At 45.6% G+C, this 20,385-nt stretch overlaps 1 protein-coding gene across 3 annotated transcripts in view; it reads right to left on the bottom strand.

Annotated features, from left to right (window-relative positions):
* The window catches only part of SYNDIG1 (synapse differentiation inducing 1), a 235,909-nt gene extending 229,231 nt beyond the window's left edge, over positions 1-6,678 (bottom strand). The window contains exon 1 of one of the 3 annotated variants that reach the window (XM_025876971.2): positions 6,431-6,678. The gene's annotated coding sequence lies outside the window, so the exon portion shown is untranslated. Of the gene's footprint in view, positions 1-5,957; positions 6,108-6,275; positions 6,407-6,430 lie in introns of those variants that run through there. The other 2 variants (XM_073889641.1, XM_073889642.1) reach the window with 2 other exon arrangements.
* Between the last annotated feature and the right edge of the window lie 13,707 nt (positions 6,679-20,385).

Here is a 20,385-nt window from a genome sequence, read left to right as displayed (position 1 = left end):
CACATAGAGGGAGAGGGAGAAGCAGACTCCCTGTTGAGCAGGGAGACCGATGTGGGGCTCGATCCCAGGACCCCGGGATCATGACTTGAGCTAAAGGCAGACTGAGCCACCCAGGTGTCCCAGTTGAGTGGCTCATAAAATACATCTATGAATGTCTGAGCTACTAGCACAGGCCAGACCCTGTGCTTAGATGGTGTCCAAACCCACTGCACACTGTTAACCTGTCACATCTCAACTTTCCTGACTGCCCTACAGGACGCGGCCCCATTACCCCAACTGGTAAGCACAAGGTCCCTTCTAAAGGAAACACACAGGGGAAGGGGCCAAGGCTGAGATTTCAGATATTAAGGTTGCCTACAGAAACGTCCCCCTTTATCCGTGGTTTCGCTTTCCGAAGTTTTAGTTACACACTGTCAGCTGAGGTCCAGAAGCAGATGATCCTCCTTCTGACAGGCAGTAAGAAGGTCAACAGCCTACCCCATTCCCTTCACTTCACCTCATCACATGGCCATTTTATCATCTCACATCATCCCCGGAGGGGTGAGTACAGTTCAGTAAGATATTTTAAGAGAGAGAGAGGGAGACCACATCCACATAACTGTTACGACAGTGTATTGTTATAATTATTCTATTTTATTATTAGCTATTGTTGTTAATCTCTTATGTGCCTAACTGATAAATTAAACTTTACCATAGATATGTATGTATAGGAAAAAACATAGTGTATATAGGGTTTGGTACTATCCACTGTTTCAGACATCCATTGGGTGTGGTGGAACACGTGCCCTGCAGATAATGGGAACGACGATACTTTATTTAAGGCAAGTTTAGGCACTGCAAATGACAAAATAATTGGTAGCAATCTATGGTAGGTGGAGTTGGGCATCCTCAGGGTCCCTTCTAATGCTAAGTACAGCCTGAGGCCACTCCTCAGCAATGCTACTGGCTTTCCTAACCCTGTCCCAGGACTTAAGCTCATTAGGACCCCAAAAGCAAATCCTCTTATTTCAAACATCTATACCAACTGAGAGCCTGTGCCACCAAGTTCTGAGGATAAGGTCATAAGAATAAGTTAAAAACTGCATATTGTTGGGGAGCCTGGGTGGCTCAGTGGGTTAAGTGTCTGATTCTTGATTTCAGCTCAGGTCACGATCTCAGGGTTGTGGGATCCAGCCCTGTGTCGGGCTCCATGCTGGGTGTGGAGCCTGCTTGGGATCTCTCTCTCCCTCTCCTTCTGCCCCCACACCCCCTTGCTCACACTTGAGCTCCCTCTCTCTCAAAAACAAAAACAAACAAAAACCCTGCATATTGTACACATGGCAGAAAGGTGAGTTTATGTAACATTTTTTTCTTTGCTTCCCTGAGCAGAGGTGAAGCTCCAGAATATTTGAGGTAAAATATTTTTTCTCTTTCAGAAGTATCTTTAAAGTTGAGGCAATGAAATAAAACATTTGTAGTTCTAATTGTCTGAAATGTTTGTTTGCTTTTTTGTTTTGTTTTGGACACTACATTCCCCGATTAAAAGGAATATTAAAGAGGAACAGATGGGAGGCATGTTTGAAAGTGGCTAGCCAATGAAGGTCAAAGGTTTGAGAAGCAATGATTTTTTATCATATGAATTTAAACTAAGTAGGCCCTTTCTGAAAGGCTCACTGTGCAATCAGGAAATGCTTCCATTCCCTCTTCCACGGAGTCACACCCCCTAAATGCCACCACATTATAGCATTATCAAGACCTAAGTTTCAAATGACTGTGAGCACACAAGAATCGACTGAGAACTAAAAACTCAGAATGTTTCACAACAACTGAACATTGATTTGAGCCTCCAGGGCAAAACTCCCCATCTCTCTGTAATAATGTTAATTGAACTCCTAGATAAATTCTTCTCACGTGAGTAAATATGCAAAGCTGTCCCCTGGGCTGGTCTGAACTATGCTTCCAGAAGCAGCTTCTATCTTCCGTATATATTCTACACATGTATAATGTTTCCTGTTCATGTTATGCTGGGTTCTGATCCTTATCTCAGATCCCAGTGCTTATTTGTTGCTGTTGGTCTTCAGTATTTTATGTAATGCAACCTAATAGGTTATTTATCATAAAATGATTTAAGATGACTTGGACTTTTGATCTAAGCAAAGTTCATAACTTAAATTACCATGTGCTTTGTGCTTTGTGGCTTGTTGATAATCTCTGTTAAAATGTTTTCTCCTAGAGACCATGCATCATGTAATTTTTATAATGTGACATGAGTCAAAATTGAGTTGTGTTAAGGATAAATTTCTGCTCACATGCCTTTTCTGTATATTCCCTCTAAACCCCACGTGACATGAACGTCTGCACCACTCAGGCACGTTCCTACATGAGAATGCATGCCTGCATGGACAGGCACACCGTCCTCACTCTGACTCTTGGTGAAGAGGCAAGTGCAGAGCAGGGTCTGTTCTGAGCTCTCAGAGGGCCATGGGGATGCAACTTCACCTAAAGAGACTTGCAGTTAAGACACTAAAATGTTCTCAATCCCAAGTCTTCCCTGTTTTAAAAAACTGTGTCAACCATAACCATTTTGTTTTCAAAATCCTGGAAAGAACAAAAATGAAACAGAAGCTCAGAAAAGCTAAGTGAGCAGTCTAAGATCAACCAAAAAGCAAGTGGCAGAACCCAGAGTTTGAAACCTAAGGTCCTCACAGGCCCTCCAGAAAAGGCAGTGGGGTGGGCAACCACAGACTCGGGAACATCCCAAATGTGTATCCCCCACTTGGTCCCCCTGCACACTCAGCTGAAATCCAGTACACCGGCTGGCAAATAAAACCACCATGGAGGCACTGATTGTAGCCTAGTGCCTGAAAGTGTTACCCAGCCCCTTTTAAAAACACATTTATGAACTCTCAGGAATAACTGGAAATGTCTAAGCATCTTGCAAAGAGAATGTTGAAAAATCACATTTGTTAAAACCACCTGCTACTACCTTCATTATTCTAATTCTGGTGACATCGGCAGGAACCTGGTCAGCCTATCTTTAATGTTTGGAATTTTTAATGTATGCACATCTTCAGTGTTTTGCTTTTTTGACATGTTGGCTCAACATCTCCAGTGTAGTGATGCTGGGTCCAAAGCTATGGCTCCCATAACGCCTCACATCAGCGTGTTTTCAGCAAAATAGCCTCAGGACTTCCCATTGAATGAACAGGTTGTTTTGCTACCGATTTAGCCCCACTGCTTTGCTGATGCTGACAAATGAACACCCCACACTTTAATCCTTGCCACCTTCACCCACTCACTCAACGAATCTTGCTGGTAACATGAAGTCTGCTCAAGCTACAGGTCACAGTACTGCAATTAGTCCGTGTTGGTCATGAGACTCTCCAATGTGCCTGGGGGGCCTGCAAAGGCCAAAATGAGGGGCTCAGGGCCATGCTGGTATCATGGAAAGACAAGATTTTGTTTAAAACTGCTCACTTGCAGGATGGTTATTCATATTGCAAAAGGTTAACTAAGGATGCCTTTAAATAATGCACTCTATAAAGGTATTCAAAAGTCTGACTGAATCCTCCAAGAACATTGACAATTTTTAGGAGCAGCTTTTATATAAAGGAAAGCACAGAGGTGGCAGGGTGGGAGGAAGCCATGTAAAAATGTGGTGGGGAATCACCATCCCATTGTCTCTGGAGGCCTCACCGTGTTATTCCTCTCCAGCCAACAGAAACCACATTTGGACTCAAATCTTTGTAAGCAGAATATCTCCCTAGAGGTTGTATCAGATGTGACTGTTGTGATGACCAAACATTTTCTAATTGAGAGATGAAATATTCAGTACTGCTCACGAACCCCAGAATAGCACCGACTAGCGTCTTGGATAGAAAACTTACATAAGAAAATACCATTTTATTATCTTATAATAGAAATAACTCCCTAGAAAAATACAGGTCAGAGTTAATGGGAAAGATGAGTCAAGTCCAGTGTATAGCACTTTTAATTTATGTCATGCTAAATGTGGAATAAATTAATTGCTTCTGATTTATGGATTGAGTTTAAAGTTTTTACTATATATATATATATATATATATATAATTCTTTTGCCTCTCATGGTTCAGCTGGAATCCTGTTTATTCCCTACACATCAACTAATATAAGTCAAATCTAATGGTTTCAAATGTCTCTTTTTCTCAGGATCTGGATTTCTCTTTCCTTCTTCAATCCCCCTTATGTCTCAAGGAACATCAGCAGGGTTTTTTTTTACTATCTCAAAACAGAAGTGGAGGTGCCTTCATTTCTATTCTAATATCACCTAGGCTCTAATAGAATCATTTAAAGCAGTTTTTTTTTTTTTTGATGATAGGTGAAAATGGAACAAAATGTCATCAGCTGGAGATACACAGGGATGCATTTAGAGATGAGGTGGGCTTGGAATGGCCTCCAAACCTGAGGAGGGGTGATTAAAAAGAGGTCAGGACAAAGGGTCAGTGAAGGTGGTGCTGGATGAAGAGTACACCAAGGGTTCAGTATATTATTCTCTCAACTTTGGTGTGCCATTGAAATTTTCCATCGTAAAAAAAAAAAACTTTAAACACAGATTTTCCCATTTCCCCCCTTTATTTAACAAGGCCCTCTTGGCTATGGTGATTCCATTTTCATGCAGTAGGTGGGGGCAGGGTGGGAGAGGGCACCAGACCAGCTACAAACCAACATTTGCTCCTTGCAAAGGCACCAGGGGCGTTGGAAAGAGGGAGGGAAGGAAGGAGGTGGAGGGCTCTTCCTCACACCCTCTCACAGGCTTGGCACCTGTGGTCTGATCTCCAAAAAGACACTCCACACAACCATCAGGCAACTGTATGCAATCAGTCATCCGAAAATTTGGCTCCCGTTACTTCCTGTCCTAGCCAGAAGGGACATCTGACTGCCGCGGGGCCACCTCGGTGGCTCATCTTCAGTTCTGTGAGGATTTTGGAGTCGGACCCCTCTCGGAGGACCACATCCAGCACCAACACAGACTGTCCTGGCAATCACACCTCAGCAAGAAAAGTTGGCTCGCTCTGGGGTAGGTTACCAGGCTGCTCACCCCACAGGCTGCAGGTCTACGCAGCACGCCTCTCCCTTTGGGCTCTGACTAAACACGCCGGCCAGTAGGAGGGAGACGGACAGATACACAGACACGCGCGCACGCACCACCGCCTGAGCCCCATTCTAACTAGAAAACGGAGCCAGCCACCCACCCTCTATCCCTCAAATCAGCTAAGCCCTCGGCTGGTGTCTGCTGTCCCGAGCATCGGAACAGGGCCAGGGAAGGCGCAGACCTTGAGTCCGGGCCACTAGCCCCGCGACGCCAGCGCATCTGACGCCGCAGAAGGGCTGCGCTCACCTGAAGTCTGGGTGCCAGAAGCCCAAGCCTCTGCGTGCAAGCCCCCCACCCCCCACCCCCCGCCAAGGAAATGAAGGCGACCAGATGATGCCTTCCTCTAGTTTTTCAGAAAAGCCAAGCGACCCCACTGGCAGCCTCCCCAAAGCAAGACTGCAAGCGCCCACACTAATTGGAGTCTTGCAGAAAACGCACAAGCTATCAAAGCCCCTTCCCTCAGAAAAGTGCCCAACTCTGCCCGTAATCCGTTCCTCTCTGTCCGCAGCTCAGAGAGCGCACACCAAGAGGCAGAAATCATGCCTAGGGAAATCGAGACTAGAACTTGATCCCCAAAAGCGTGTCCACTCGGTCCCCTCTCTGAGCCGGGGCTGGCGACTCCCAGGGCTGCGGGTTGTCGCGGTTGCCAGGGACCAGCGAGCTCTCGGAAACGGGGGGGTCCAGGAGTCCCCGCCTTCGTCCTGGTTCGGGGTAGGGAGTCCCCATCCCAGCGCGTTCGCGCCCTCGCCTTCCTTTTCCCCTTTGCTTGGCGAAGGCAATCCAAGCCGGTTTCCCTTCCCGGTCCCATTTGGACCTCGGTCCCCAGCTCCGCGGCTGCCCCGCTCACCAGCCCCTGCCGGTCTCCTTTGGGTCGCTTCAGGGGGTCGCCCGAACCCGCAGAGCCAATGCCTGCCGCGCGCGGTCACGGCCTTGGGCAGTTCCGCTCCTCTGCGCTCCCAGGTCTGGGTCTCACTAGCTCCCAGCGACTTTGCACAGCAGCCCCTCCGCCTCGCCGGGGCGCCTGGGGTGGCGAGGCGCCAAGCTGCAGCCTGGGCTGACAGCACCCGACCCCTTCCTCCGCATCTTCCTCGCCCCCTCTGCTCTCCCCTCGCTCCTGGCGACCCCGCGCCTCCCAGGTCCCGCCGCCGCGACCACCCGGACTCACCGCGGGCATCGAGCCGCCGCTGGGTCTGCGCGCTCCCAGGCGGAGCCAGGGCGCCCTCCCGCGCGAGGGCCGCCTCCTGCGCCCGCCCGCGGCCCCCGCCCTGCTCCTGCCGGCCAGTCTGCCCAACCCGCGCTGCCGGGGCGGTCGGGACTTACCTCCCGGACAAGGTGACCCGGCCAGTGCGCCCAGGCGGCCGCCCGTGCGTCTCCGGAACAGGCGAGCGTGCGGGGCGCGGGGCGGTGCGGCGCCCGCCTCTGCTCCCCAGCTCCCAGCTCTCTCGTCCTCTGCCCTCCCCGCCTCCCCTCCGCGCCGCTCCCCGCCCTGCGCTCGCCTCCCGCGCCCCCAGCCGCCCCGCGCGTGCTGGAGCGCCCGGCTAGGGGCAGCGGCGGCAGCCCAGGGCGGCGGGGAGCTGGCGCTTGGCGGCAATGGGGCGGAGCCCGGCCCTCCAGCAGCCGGGAAAGGAAAGGGTGCTGGGAGCCTCCCGCGGCGCGCGCCTGCCGGGTGGGTTGGGCGAGGGGCGTCCCGGGACGCGCCACGGCTCGCCAAGCCTGGCGACACGCGTGCTAGAGGCAGTGGCCACGGGCTCCGGGGGAGGATGGCAGTGAGGAGGAGAAGGGAACGGGCCCGTGCGAAGGCGGCCGCCAACTTTGCCCCAAGCTGAGCGGGCCCCCGGGGGTGATCACGTCTGGCGGGTAGCCCGGGGCCGGTGTCTGGGAATGTGGAAAGCGACAGAGACTGGGACGGGGTGGGGGTGGGGGTAGGCGCTGGGTACTCGGAGGACAGGGATTTGCAGCCTGGCTCTGAGAAGAGACGGTTCCCCTCGGTCCTAAAGGCCTCCCCAAGGCTCCTGTATGGTTTTGAGGTTCAAAGGGACCCACTTTCTAGGTCTGGCATCTGTTTAAGTCCTGACCAGCCGGCTATCCAGGCGAAACAAGTGCGGGCCCAGATTCAGAGACACCTTGCCCAGCCCCAGACTGGTCTATTTTCTTCCAATGGCTGCCCTTTGGCAGTTGGAATTATAAGGAAACTAAGGCTGTGGGGGTGGGCAGGTTGGGGGGCATAATCCTGGTGAGGAGAGTGGGTATAGGGGAGCAGAGAGGAGAGAGGGCCACCTCCAAGATATCCTGCATTTGAAGTGTTGGGGGAAGGGGAGAATAGTGTTTTTAGTTTGAATTCCATAGAGAAAGAACCTGAATGAAAGCTATATCAGAAAGGGGGTCATAAGTGATTTAGAAAAACATTCTGTGAGCCCATTTCTACCCGAGGCGCAGACCTGCCTCAGGCTCCAGCCTTGCTAGCCCAGGCCCTGATAGTCAAGGCTGATTATGCCCCCTGAACCCTCCTTGGCACAGAGCCCTCCCTGCTGCCCTTTCCCCCTGAGAAGGCACTGCTTCTCCTGGCAGGCTGCCTCTCATAGAGTTTTCAAAGGGCAGGAGTTGGAGGTGGTGCCAGAACCACAGGTCCCTCCCTGTGCTCCCCTTGTTGGGGGTTTGGCGCCTGTGGAACATCAGCAGCCCAAAGAGAATGCTAAAGTCAGAGTGGGACTGTGAGGCATTTGGGTGGAGCAACAGGTCAGTAGAACCAGCACCATCTGTGGTTTGCCTTTATCCACCTGAACTGCATCCCATCTCCATCTTTCCAGCATGGCAAAGACAATGGGGGGGTTCTTCCTCTAGATCCTCAGAGCTGCAAGTTCATGGTTTGGTACATCTCTCCCATCTAGGAGAACTTTTCAAATGGGAAGAAAATGCTCTTCCCATCTTACCTTGGTAAAGTTGCTCCTTGTTCCTAGAGTCCTTTCCTGAACAGAAAATTCTCTCATCTGAACCACTGGGTTGAGAAGATGTTGTTAGACTCATTTGAGTTGGAGAATCATTCCCATTTATCAGATGAAGAAGCCGAAGTTTTTCTTTAAAAAGATTAACTGAGATTTATGTAGCTACCCAATATACAGAAGTAGCCTGGAACTCAAGTTCCTGCCTTTTAGCCGGCACATTTTTGCTTATCTGGGCTTTGGGTTGGATTTTGGAGGGCAGTTTTGTTTTGCCAAGAGAACACTTTGACTCTAGGTACTGTTTGAATTTTAAGTTGGATTTTTCCTAATAGAGTAGGTGGGCACCTTCTTTTGTGCAGTATGAGAGGTGATCACTGGTCATCACTGGCTGCCTGTGGAGTGTTCCCTCCAGAAGTGAGGATTGCAAAAGTTAAAGGAAGAAAACACCTTTGTACTGAGTTTTGTGGACTGTCTTTATGTCCTAGGTACTTTGAAATTTTTCAGGGTGATATTTTGGAACTGTATACCCTGGCTCATCTGGGTGATATGTTGAGGAAGGTTATATTGGTAGGGGGTGGGGGGTTGTGATTGCATTTCCTAATATTTTCTAAGAGTTGGTTTTCATAACATGCCTCATTCAGTTTAGCATCTAAATGTTCACATTTTCTTTTGTTGTGGAATGCATATGTAACTTCTCTCTGACAGTTATATGGGTGGACTCCCTTAAGTCACTATGTTCTATAGTTGTATAGCTCTTTGCTTGGACACTTTACAGGTACTGAGGAAATACTCAGTGATTGATAGTTATTGAAAAAACCATATTGGATTGTGAGGTCAGAACACAGATGTCTCTGAAAAAAGAGGGTAATTTGAAAGAAATGGAACAGTTCACAATGTGGTGTGGACACTCCTCTTCCTCCTCCTCCTCCTCTTACTGATTTCTTCCATGCCACTCACATAGCTTCAAGATCCCCGGAGATATATAGTCTTTTCTTGATACTACCCCATACACACACACACACTCCTTTTAGTGTTTCTGCAATCCTAATGGACCTTATACTTCACTGCAAAAGAAAACTGCCAGGACCAGGAATCTAAAACTTGAAGAGAGGACTGTCACCTGCTCCCAGTAAATGTGGCAGCTCATCCCTCAGGAGGGCTCTAAGGCTCCTGGTGGGCACCTTGGTTGATCGAAAATGATAGCTGTGCACATAGGGCAGTTTGTCTTAAGGGTTTTTCCCTACTTGCTGATGGGAGTACTATCATAACTATTACACGTGATGTAACATTGAAATGAAAAAGTAAATGAGGGGTTACTGCATGTTGGGCAGTGGGACATAGTAGAAACGGGGTAACCTTCTCAACAATGCTTATCTCTTACAAGAGATTATAGAACTTTTCAGAGCTAGGAGAGGTCAGTGGGGCCAATTCACGTGTTGTGAGGAACTGTCACTAAAGCACCAAGCCAGCTATCAAGGTTCTCAGCAACTTTCAGGAGAGGCTGTTACCTGCCCAGAGATAGGTGGACTTGATGAGAGGAAACACAGATTTGAGTTTTTCAAATAAGAACTGTTCCTTAAAATGTCTTGAACTGAAAGGGCTTAGCACAGGGGCCGTAGTGCTGTGCACAGAGTCTGAAGGTCAACAGTGCTCATTCAGAAACCATCTTTAGATCAAACGTGTAAAATGCTCTGCTCCAAATGCTGATTGTAGTATTAAAGATGAAGAATGGTATATGCAATTTTAAAGCAATCTCATTAATGTAATGCAGTGTTTTCTTTTTCTCTCCCCAAAATTTATTACTAAATTGTTTATCTTAAGTTGATGACATCCCGGAATTGAAAAGCTTCAATGTCTTATGACAGTAAATCTTTTTGACTTAGAAGGACAGGAAAATGAGCATTCAGATGATCAATGTAGAGATGATAGGCAACGTTTCTAAGAAAAAACATGAATTGAATCAGAAATAAAGGGAGAAAAAGCCAAAACCTAGGGAAATTTCTGAGGCCATGTTGACATGAGAGTTTAGACCATGAAAAAAGATACAGTAGAATGTCCTAACATTGGAGTGGAGGAATTCTTGGTGACCCCCTAGGCCCACACTCTGATTCTCCCCATGAGAAGACAGTTCCAGAAGGACTGTGTGGAGGGCCATTCAAGCCACGTCTGGGATCCTGATTTCCAAATAAGCGGTCCTGCCTCCACATCCATTACATCAGTTTGGAAAGAATCAAAGAAGAAAGTTAATGTGTTATAAGCAGCCTCTATAGCGCTAGAGTATCCCTTATCTATTGCTGCATAACAAGCTTCCCCCAAACTGAGTGGCTTAAGATGATAACCACTTATTTGCTCACAATTCTAAGGGTTGGCAAAGAGGGCTAAGCCCACTGGCATGGATTGCCTCTGTTTTACATGGTGTGCTGGGCTCACTCAGACATCTGTGGTCAGTCAAAAGACTTACTCAACTGTCTGGGGGTTGGCCAATTGTAGACTTGGTGATGGGCCGACAGGGCCATAAGTCTGCCATCCAGAAGGCTGGCCCAGAATTCCTTACAAAATGGTGGTTGCAGGACGCCCAATGGCAACAGCTTCAATGCACACAGATTTCAAGCTGACTTCACATTAAATAAGGTCTTGTTGACCAAAGCAGGTCAGGTGCCAGCCAGGCTTTGATGCAGGAGGTGGGGAAATAGGTTTCCCCTTTTGATGGTTGGAGACATAAATTCACATTGGAAATGGGCACGTATGTGATGAGGGGTGGAAGGAATTGGGGGTCGATTTTGCTATCGACTGCACCTGGAAATGAGATAGGTTCTTTATACACATAACCACATTGAATTCTGATCTGAGCTCAATGGGGCTGGTAGGAGTGATCCTAGGAGCTGAGGAGGCTGAGGGTTGGGGACTGAACAGCTCGCCTGTCTTCACACAGCTAGTGAGAGGAGGGGTGAGGCGCAGATCCAGCCTGTCTTTTACTTCCCCAGTAGCCAACATTAACAGAGGGACTCTGTTCAGAGTCTGCAGAATGCTTGCCATTGAAGTTAGGAGCTCAGATGTTTACCTGGGCGCCAAGCAAGCATCTGCCACTTCCTATCACCCTCTCTCCTCACTTAGCCTGGATTTCTGCATATCTAAAATGAGTAAAATAATATCTGCTACCTGGCATTGTATGAGGCATTAATGTGTTCAACGCACTTACCCTGTTTTCCTGACCAGAGTTGGCTGGTTATTGTTCTTTTTTATTGTTATGTTAACCACCATACATTACATCATTAGTTTTTGATGTAGTGTTGCATGATTCATTTGCATAACACCCAGTGCTCCATGCAGAACATGCCCTCTTTAATACCCATCACCAGGCTAACCCATCCCCCCACACCCCTCCCCTCTAGAACCCTCAGTTTGTTTTTCAGAGTCCATCATCTCTCATAGTTTGTCTCCCCCTCCGATTTACTCCCCTTCAATCTTCCCCTCCAGCTATCTTCTTCTTTTTTTTTCTTAACGTATATTACATTATTTGTTTCAGAGGTACAGATCTGTGATTTAACAGTCTTGCACAATTCACAGTGCTCACAACAGCACGTACCCTCCCCAATGACAATCACCCAGCCACCCCATCCCTGCCAAACACCCACCACTCCAACAACCGTCAGTTTGTTTCCTGAGATTAAGAATTCCTCATATCAGTGAGGTCATATGATACATCTTTCTCTGATTGACTTATTTCACTCAGCATAACAACCTCCAGTTCCATCCACGTTGTTGCAAAAGGCAAGATCTCATTCCCTTTGATGGCTGCATAATATTCCATTGTGTATATATACCACATCTTCTTTAGCCATTCATCTGTCGATGGATATCTTGGCTCTTTCCACAGTTTGGCTATTGTGAACATTGCTGCTATAAACATTGGGGTGCACGTACCCCTTCGGATGCCTACATTTGTATCTTTGTGGTAAATACCCAGTAGTGCAATTGCTGGATCGTATGGTAACTCTATTTTCAACTGTTTGAGGAACCTCCATACTGTTTTCCAGAGGGGTTGCACCAGCTTGCATTCCCACCAGGAGAGTAGGAGGGTCCCCTTTCTCCGCATCACCACCAACATCTGTCGTTTCCTGACTTGTTAATTTTAGCCATTCTGACTAGTGTGAGGTGGTATCTCATGGAGGTTTTGATTTGGATTTCCCTGATGCTGAGCGATGTTGAGCACTTTATCATGTGTCTGTTGGCCACTGGATGTCTTCTTTGAAAAAATGTCTGTTCATGTCTTCAGCCCATTTCTTGATTGGATTATTTGTTCTTTGGGTGTTGAGTTTGATAAGTTCCTTATAGATTTTGGATACTAGCCCTTTATCTGATATGTCATTTGCAAATATTTTCTCCCCTTCTATTGGTTGTCTTTTGGTTTTGTGGACTGTTTCTTTTGCTGTGCAAAAGCTTTTTATCTTGAGGAAATCCCAATAATTCATTTTTGCCCTTGCTTCCCTTGCCTTTCACGATATTTCTAGGAAGAAGTTGCTGTGGCTGAGGTTGAAGAGGTTGCTGCCTGTGTTCTCCTTTAGGATTTTGATGGACTCCTGTCTCACATTTAGATCTTTCAACCATTTGGAGTCTATTTTTGTGTGTGGTGTAAGGAAATGGTCCAGTTTCATTCTTCTGCATGTGTCTGTCCAATTTTCCCAACACCATTTGTTGAAGAGACTGTCTTTTTTACATTGGACATTCTTTCCTGCTTTGTTGAAGATGAGTTGACCATAGAGTTGAGGGTCCATTTCTGGGCTCTCGATTCTGTTCCATTGATCTATGTGTCTGTTTTTGTGCCAGTACCATACTGTCTTGATGATGAGAGCTTTGAAATAGAGCTGGAAGTCCGGAATTGTGATGCCGCCAGCTTTGCTTTTTTTTTTGCAACATTCCTCTGGCTATTCGGGGTCTTTTCTGGTTCCATACAGATTTTAGGATGATTTGTTCCATTTCTTTGAAAAAAGTGGATGGTATTTTGATGGGGATTGCATTGAATGTGTAGATTGCTCTAGGTAGCATTGACATCTGCACAATATTTTTTATCCCAATCCATGAGCATGGAAAGTTTTTCCATTTCGTTGTGTCTTCCTCAATTTCTTTCATGAGTATTTTATAGTTTTCTGAGTACAGATCCTTTCCCTCTTTGGTTAAATTGATTCCTAGGTATCTTATGGTTTTGGGTGCAGTTGTAAATGGGATCGACTCCTTAATTTGTCTTTCTTCTGTCTTGTTGCTGGTGTATAGGAATGCCACTGATTTCTGTGCATTGATTTTATATCCAGTCACTTGACTGAATTCCTGTATGAGTTCTGGCAGTTTTGGTGTGGAGTTTTTTGGGTTTTCCACATAAAGTATCATATCATCTGCAAAGAGTGAGAGTTTGACTTCCTCTTTGCTGATTTGGATGCCTTTGATTTCTTCTTGTTGTCTGATTGCTGTGGCTAGGACTTCTAATACTATGTTAAATAGCAGTGGTGATAGTGGACATCCATGCCACATTCCTGATCTGAAGGGGAAAGCTCTCAGCTTTTCCCCATTGAGAATGATATTCACAGGAGGTTTTTCATAGATGGCTTTTATGATATTGAGGTAGGTACCCTCTATCCCTGTACTCTGAAGAGTTTTGATCAAGAAAGGATGCTGTACTTTGTCAAATGCTTTTTCTGCATCTACTGAGAGGATCATATGATTCTTGTTCATTCTTTTGTTAATGTATTGTATCACGTTGATTGATTTGCGGATGTTGAACCAGGCTTGCAGCCCAGGGATAAATCCCACTTGGTCGTGGTGAATAATCCTTTTAATGTACTGTTGGATCCTATTGGCTAGTATTTTGGTGAGAATTTTGGCATCCATGTTCATCAAGGATATTGGTCTGTCATTCTCCTTTTTGATGGGATCTTTGTCTGGTTTTGGGATCAAGGTAATGGTGGCCTCATAAAATGAATTTGGAAGTTTTCCTTCCATTTCTATTTTTTGGAACAGTTTCAGGAGAATAGGTATTAATTCTTCTTTAAATGTCTGATAGAACTCCCCTGGGAAGCCATCTGGCCCTGGGCTTTTGTTTTTTGGGAGATTTTTGATGACTGCTTCAATTTCCTTAGTGGTTATAGGTCTGTTCAGGTTTTCTATTTCTTCCTGGTTCAATTTTGGTAGTTGATACATCTCCAGGAATGCATCCATTTCTTCCAGGTTATCTAATGTGCTGGCATAGAGTTACTCATAATATGTTCTTATAATTGTTTGTATTTCTTTGGTGTTGGTTGTGATCTCTCCTCTTTCAATCATGATTTTGTTGATTTGGGTCATTTCTCTTTTCTTTTAGATAAGTCTGGCCAGCGGTTTATCAATCTTGTTAATTCTTTCAAAGAACCAACTCCTAGTTTCGTTGATCTGTTCTACTGTTCTTTTGGTTCCTCTTTCATTAATTTCTGCTCTGATCTTTATTATTTCTCTTCTCCTGCTGGGTTTAGGCTTTATTTGCTGTTTTTTCTCTAGCTCCTTTAGGTGTAGGGTTAGGTTGTGTATTTGAGACCTTTCTTGTTTCTTGAGAAAGGCTTGTATTGCTATATACTTTCCTCCTAGGACTGCCTTTGCAATATCCCAAAGATTTTGAACAGTTGTGTTTTCATTTTTATTGGTTTCCATGAATTTTTTTAATTCTTCTTTAATTTCCTGGTTGACCCCTTCATTCTTTAGTAGGATGCTCTTTAGCCTCCATGTATTTGAGTTCTTTCAGCTTTTCCTCTTGTGATTGAGTTCCAGTTTCAAAGCATTGTGGTCTGAAAATATGCAGGGAATAATCCCAATCTTTTGGTAGCAGTGGAGACCTGATTTGTGACCTAGGATGTGATCTATTCTGGAGAATGTTCCAGGGGCACTAGAGAAGAATGTGTATTCCGTTGCTTTGGGATGGAATGTTATGATGATGTCTGTGAAGTCTATTGGGTCCAGTGTTTCATTTAAAGTCTTTATTTCCTTGTGGATCTTTTGCTTAGATGATCTGTCCATTTCAGTCAGGGTGGTGTTAAAGTCCCCCACTATTATTGTATTGTTGTCAGTTTGTTTCTTTGCTTTGGTTATTAATTGCCTTATATAATTGGCTGCTCCCATGTTAGGGGCATAGATATTTACAATTGTTAGATCCTCTTGTTGGATAGACCCTTTAAGTAGGGTATAGTGTCCTTCCTCATCTCTTATTACAGTCTTTGTTTTAAAATCTAATTTGTCTGATATAAGGATTGCCACCCCAGCTTTTATTATGTTGTCCATTAGCATGGTAAATGGTTTTCACCCCTTTACTTTCAATCTGGGGGTGTCTTTGGGTCTAAAATGAGTCTCTTGCAGACAGCATATCGATGGGTCTTGTTTTTTAATCCAATCTGATAGCCTATGTCTTTTGATTGGGGCATTGAGCCCATTTACATTCAGGGTAACTATTGAAAGGTAGGAATTTAGTGCCATTTTATTGCCTGTAAGTTGACTGTTACCATATATTGTCTGTGTTCCTTTCTGGTCTATGCTGCTTTTAGGCTCTCTCTTTGCTTAGAGCACCCCTTTCAACATTTCCTGGAGGGCTGGTTTCGTGTTTGCAAATTCCTTTAGTTTTTGTTTGTTCTGGAAGCTTTTTATATCTCCATTATCAATGACAGCCTAGCTGGATATAGTATTCTTGGCTGCATATTTTTCTCATTTATACTCTGAAGATATCTTGCCAGTGCTTTCTGGCCTGCCAGGTCTCTGTGGAGAGGTCTGTTGCCAGTCTAATGTTTCTACCTTTATAGGTTACATATCTCTTCTCCCGAGCTGCTTTCAGGATTTTCTCTTTGTCTCTGAGACTCGTAAGTTTTACTATTAGATGTCAGGCTATTGACCTATTTTTATTGATTTTGAGAGGGGTTCTCTGTGCCTCCTGGATTTTGATGCCTGTTCTTCCCCCACATTAGGGAAGTTCTCTGGTATAATTTGCTCCAATAGGCCTTCTGCCCTTCTCTCTCTTTCTTCTTTTCCTGGGATCCCAATTATTGTAATGTTGTTTCATCTTATCGTATCACTTATCTCTCAAATTTTGCCCTCGTGATCTAGTAGTTGTTTATCTTTTTCTCATCTTGTTTATTTTCCATCATTTGGTCTTCTATATCGCTGATTCTCTCTTTTGCCTCATTTATCCTAGCAGTTAGTGCCCCCATTTTTTATTGCACCTCATTAATAGCCTTTTTGATTTGGATTTGGTTAGATTTTAGTTATTTTATTTCTCCAGGAAGGGTGTCCCTAATAACTTCCATGCTTTTTTTCAAGCCCAGCTAGTATCTTTAAAATCATGATTCTGAACTCCAGGTCTGACATCGTACTAATGTCCGTATTGAGTAGGTCCCTGGCAGATGGTACTACCTCTTGTTCTTTCTGGTGAGGTGATTTTTTTCTTGTCATTTTGTCCAGAGAAGAATAGATGAATGAGAGAACAAAATGCTAACAGGTTAACAAGATCCCCAGAAAATATACTCTAAACAATTCAGAAAAGACCTGAAACCAGGGGAAAGGAAAGGGAAAGAAAGAAAAAAGAAAGCGAAAAAAAAGAAAAAGATAAAGATAAAAACAAACAAAAACAGAACAAAACAAAAAAAAAATCTGAATATGATCAAATATGATCAGGCTAGTGCATAGATCAGTGCCACACACTAGATTTTGGTTGTATTTTGGTCTGTTAAAAGATAGTGCCTCCTAAAATTGTAAAGAAAGAAAGACTTATATATGTACAAAATAATGGTTGATATAATGAAGGGATGGAAGATGACTGTAAAGATGAAAATTATAAAAGATATTATAAAAGGAATTGATAAGAAGTTGTTTGAAAAATGAAAGAAGATTTAAAAAAAAAAGGGAGAGAATGTGATCAGGCAGGAGACTAGAACAAAGCCATACACTAGAGATTTAGGGTATATTTTGATCTGTTAGAAGAAACTGTATCTCAAAATTTTAAAGAGAGAACAACTTATATATATATGCCAAAAATCAGGGTAACTACTATGAAGGGATAAAATATGACTCTAAAAATGAAAAATAAAAATATTTTTTAAAAAGGGATTTATAAGATGTTGGTTGAAAAAGGGAAAAAGAAAAATTAAAAAAAAAAACAGTTAAAAAATTAACTTTGAAAAACTAATTAATCATGGTAAGAAATCATGAATTCTATGTGCAGTATTCCCCTAGCGCTGGAGTTCTCCCGTTCTCTTTGATCGGTAAACTTGGTGTTGGCTGGCTGTTCGTGCTGATCTTCTGGGGGAGGGGCCTGTTTCCGTGGTTCCCAAATGTCTTTACTGGAGGCAGAATTGCCCCGCCCTTGTAAGTCCGGGCTAAGCAATCTGCTCGGGTTTGTTCTCGGAAGCTTTTGTTCCCTGCAAGCTCTCGTTACAGCTTTGAAGGACTAGAGTGAAAATGGCGGCCTCCCAATCTCAGACCTGGAGGAGCAGAGAACTCCGGGCCCCACTCCTCAGTGCGACCCCAGACAAAAGCAGTCAATCAGTCCCGTCTCCCCAGTCTCCAGCCGCACTCTGTGCTCACCCGGGTTGTGAGCAAGCATTTCTATCTCTGGCACCCGACCCTGTGTGGAGTCTCCAAACCCAGCAGATCCCTGCGGTGCGCTCCCGTGCTGCTCCTCCCAGGGAAGGAAGGGGAGTCTCCCCGGATCTGCCGCTTGTGGGGTCCCTGCTGAAGGAGCAGTGGCCCGACTGGGCCGCAGATCACGGTTTATGGCCACCCCGAGCTGAGAGCCCGCGCCTCGGCTCCGTCTCTGCAGCCGGCTTCCCCGGTCTGATACCTGGGAGCTCTGCTGCACTTAGGCATCCCCCGTCTTTCTGTGACCCTGAGGGTCCTGAGACCACACTGTCCCGCGAGGGCTCCATCCCCCGCTTAGCCACTGCAGCGACGTCCCTCAGCGAAGCCGACTCCTAAAAGTTCTGATTTTGTGCTCTGTGGCTCTATCACTTGCCAGAAGCGGCCGGCGGAGGCCCCTCCCCCGCCGTCTATCCTCCTGAATATCGCCTCAGATTCCCTTCTCCGCACGTCCTACCTTCCAGTAAGTGGTTGGTTCTCTCTTCAGAGTTGTTGTTACTCTTTTCTTCGATCTCCTGTTGAGTTCGTAGGTGTTCAGAATGGTTTGATCCCCATTCAGCTGAATTCCTGAGACCAGACGAAATCCAGGTCTCCTACTCCTCCGCCATCTTGCTCCACCTCCCCGGCTGGTTATTGTTCTTAAAGACAGTTGGCAAGACAAGGTTGCTGGGTACTTTTTCCAATGTAGTTGAGAAGAATGGCAAATTCTGGATTTTTGGCACAAAACAGATGCTGGTGCTCGGAAGGCCCCCAGAATGCTATATAAGAGGAGTGATTGATGTTATCTCTCTCATTCAAGAGAATGTTTTGTTTTGAGGGGGCAGAGGCTTGTTTTGAGGGGGCAGAGGCTGGGTGTGGCCAACACCATTGTGTCCCTTCAGATCCCCCTAGATCCTTTGGGCTGATTCCATCTGCCCACTCTCCAGCTTATGTAGAACTTGCTGCTTATGACTCATACCTACATATTTCTTTGACATCATTCTCATTCCTGGGACAGCCTTAATTTCTCTTGTAAGAGCATGAAAACGTGAGTTTCCTGCTCCACTCTGCCCCAGGCCTTTAAACCCAGAGACTGAGAGACATTTCAGACGTGCTCATTTGGCCAGCAACTCAACCTCTTGAAATATCAGTTTTCTCCAGCTACAAAATGGGTATAACAACATTTGCCACGGACGGCCAATACAGGGCACTTATAGGAGTAGAGATGGTAAGGAAGACCTGTGGTTGTTAGGGGTTTTGTGAGATGTGCTGGCAAGGTATGCTCCAGAGTTCTCCCTTATTCCCTCAAGACCCACTGACACCGAATAGCAGGTTTTGCTACCTATTCTCTTGATGTCCTGATGCCCATCCTCTGTTGGCATGCTTTTCCTTGGTGGAGCTCATGATTGCACATACCTGATTAGCAAAGCTATCACAACTCAATAAACAGAGATGTTGCAATATTCAGATGGTAGCTTGGCTTTGGTCTCCTTTTCTGAAACCAGAGCCTGAGGGTGTAGTCTGGCTTTTACTGGGGGAACTAATCCCAGGGATAAGACGTGAAGGACCACCTGCATGGTCCATGGGGAGGAAGGGGGAGCCAGTCCAAGGAGAAACTCCTGAGGTGGTCACGGTGCATGACAACCAGCTCTCCATCCCCTGGGACCATCTGATGAATGAAGAGTGTTTCTCTGAACCACCCAGGAGAGGGATGAAGAGGATGTGCATGTCCAGGAGCCTCCATTCTCCATGGGCCCCCGAGGCATTGGGCCATATTTCTGGGCATTGTCTGAATGTGTGTCAAACAAACTTCCTCTGGCACAAGAGAGGCATCTAAGTAGGATCCTGGAAAAATTTGCTGCATGATTTACTGTGTGAAATTCCTGTATCATTCATGTCTACTTTAAGGATCTGCCTTTTACTTCAAGATGTTAGGTGTCAAATTGCTCTTTCTTTGAATGTGATCCTGTGTTGAGGCTCAGCCACAGGCTGCTCATTTTGGTGGGTTATATCAGATAGACACAGAGGTAGGTTTGGCTGTGCTATCCAGTTGAGAAGGATCCTGTACCTCTCCCAGCTAACAGGCCATAGGCACCATGCAGCCGGAGATCAGTCAGTAAAGAGCTGTCAAGTTCAAGTGCCCCCTCTGTGCTCAATGCAAAAATTGTGGATCCTTCCCGCTTTTATCTGCTTGTCTCCCACCCTGAATTTATTCCCTCTCCCGACTTTGACAACTCATTTCTTCTTCCTAGACTGTCACACGTTGTCTTGGCATTTCTGGAGATGGCAGGTAACAATGCAGCCTGTTCACACCAGAGCCTCTAAGTCGTAGTACCTGTGTCCCCAACGTGGCTGGTCCTCACATCCCCCAATACTGCCTCACCACTGTCCTGAGTCGGCAGATGGCTCCTGCTTGAATTTTATCTAGTTACTAATGTCTGTGATCTAGTTAATGATCCATAACACAAATCTATTATTATGACAGAGTACAGTATCAGAATAATCAGTATCTTTGAGAAAATGCAGTTGCCAAACATTGGAAAATATGGCTGTTTCCAGGACTGTTAAAGAGAAGAAAAATTAGAAAAAGCTTAGCTTTACAAGACCGTGCTATCAGGATTGACTGTGAGGCCCGAATTTGCAGCATATGTTCAGAATGCTAGTCTCAAAAAATAGATTCAGATGTCCACTTTAATCTCCGTGCTGAAGTGGACAGGG

This window comes from Callorhinus ursinus, unplaced genomic scaffold (assembly GCF_003265705.2).
Source record: "Callorhinus ursinus isolate GAN/ISIS: 27379988/994484 unplaced genomic scaffold, GSC_fseal_2.0 scaffold111, whole genome shotgun sequence".
Classification (NCBI taxonomy): Eukaryota; Metazoa; Chordata; class Mammalia; order Carnivora; family Otariidae; genus Callorhinus; species Callorhinus ursinus.
The sequence above is the reverse complement of the archived record's forward strand: the minus strand, read 5'-3'. Positions and strand labels throughout refer to the sequence as shown.